The sequence below is a fragment of the Notolabrus celidotus genome, chromosome 20, assembly GCF_009762535.1.
Source record: "Notolabrus celidotus isolate fNotCel1 chromosome 20, fNotCel1.pri, whole genome shotgun sequence".
NCBI lineage: Eukaryota > Metazoa > Chordata > Actinopteri > Labriformes > Labridae > Notolabrus > Notolabrus celidotus.
In genome coordinates, this window is record NC_048291.1 from 16,679,830 (window position 1) to 16,681,646 (window position 1,817).

The window sequence follows — 1,817 nt, forward strand, 5'->3', positions numbered from 1 at the left end:
AGAGAGTTGTGGAAGACATGCAGCAATTTGTCATGGCGGGAGCGCTGCAACGAGGACTACAGCCTCTGTACATGGGGCACATTCTTGAACCGCTAGGCAGGGCCGGCCCGTGGCATAGGCAGTATAGGCAAATGCTAGGGGCGCTGGCCATTCATAGGGGGCACCGCTAAATGAGTGAGGAAGAAAATTTGAAGATAATAGGAAAAACAATATTGTTTTATCTAATTTATTTTTGGATTAAATTGCGGAATGTAAACATTTAAAAGCTTGTGATTCACGTTTGGTTTTAAAAATAATGGTATGCAAAGCAGTTTTTGAAGTCTTTAAGTGTTCATGATTTACCTGTTTTTGTTTTGTTTTTGTTGTTTTCCTTACACTTTGGAAGTTGTTAGCTTAATTAGATAGAAAATGTTGGCTTGGCTTTAATAAGCATTTAGCTTATTTTTGCATACTGCCTTTTCAGTCATCACTTAATACATTACTGTTGCTTTGTTTAAAGTGTCTGCACTGTGATAATTATTGTTTTATATGGATGGCAAATGGAATGGTAAATGGACTTGTACTTATATAGCACTTTTCTAGTCTTTCTGACCACTCAAAGCGCTTTTACACTACTCATCACATTCACCCATTCATACCCATTCACTCACTGATGGTAGAGGCTGCTATGTATTGAGGGACCATCAGTGTTAGATAATCTCATTCATTCACATTCACACACCTCTGAACAACAGAGGAAGCAATTCTGGGTTCAGTGTCTTGCTCAAGGACACTTCGGCATGTGACTGCCGGGATCAAACCGCCAATCTTCAGATCAAACCGCCAATCTTCAGATTGATAGACCGACTCTACCCACTGAGCCACAGCCGCTATAATGACTGAATAAATTCTACAACTATTACATTATGCATTTTGAAATTGTATTATTATTTTCCTGCTAAATATCACTGTTATTACCATTTTATTAATGTTCTTTTAGAGGTCACTTTAATTTTATAACGAAGGAAACCTGTTAAACATAAAGCTGGATGTCAGTTGTCTTTCAGTGTATATGTGATATGATTGTTGGAGTTGGTTATAGTACAAGGGGCACCAGTTAAAATCTTGCTTAGGGCACCAAGTCGATTAGGGCTGGCTCTGCCGCTAGGCCAACGGTGCCCAAGTAGTCTGCGATTTTTGCCCCTTCTTGAACCCTTACCTTCCAGTTCTGTCAACAGAAATCCACTTGAGACTTGATTGAGAATTCATTACTACTGACACCATCAATAGAGTGAACATCACTTATTTTTGTCACCTCATTGTTGTCTTTATAAATCACAGTATTAGTGTCATTATTTAAGACATGTTAAAGAAACACATAAATGGAAAGCCCAAAGGCTGGAGAAGGTTGACAGTAATTCCATGTAACTCATAACAGTTAATGAGATTTAGAAGAAGATGACAAGGGTGATCTCAACTCAATTAATGAACAGAAATGATCAAGAGTGAAATATAGTTTTTCATCGTTTCGAATAGACTTTTTTTTCAGTAAAACACTAAAGTTACATTAGCAGAGGTCAGCATTTTGCCACCAAAGTCACTTGTCAGGTGCTTTCTTTCAGAGTGTTTTACAGTACCATTAGCTCTGGTGGCCCTGATGGGAATAAAGCCTTTTACCTTGCAATGTTCCCTCTCCCTGAGTAACCAGATAGTTTTTACTTTTGCACCTTGTCAAAAAATAAAGGAAGCAGGGACAAGGGGGAGGGGACTGAAAGGAGTTGTCTCTGACAGATGAACATGTTCCTCCCAAGCTTGGTCCACTTTAAGTCAAAGTAACA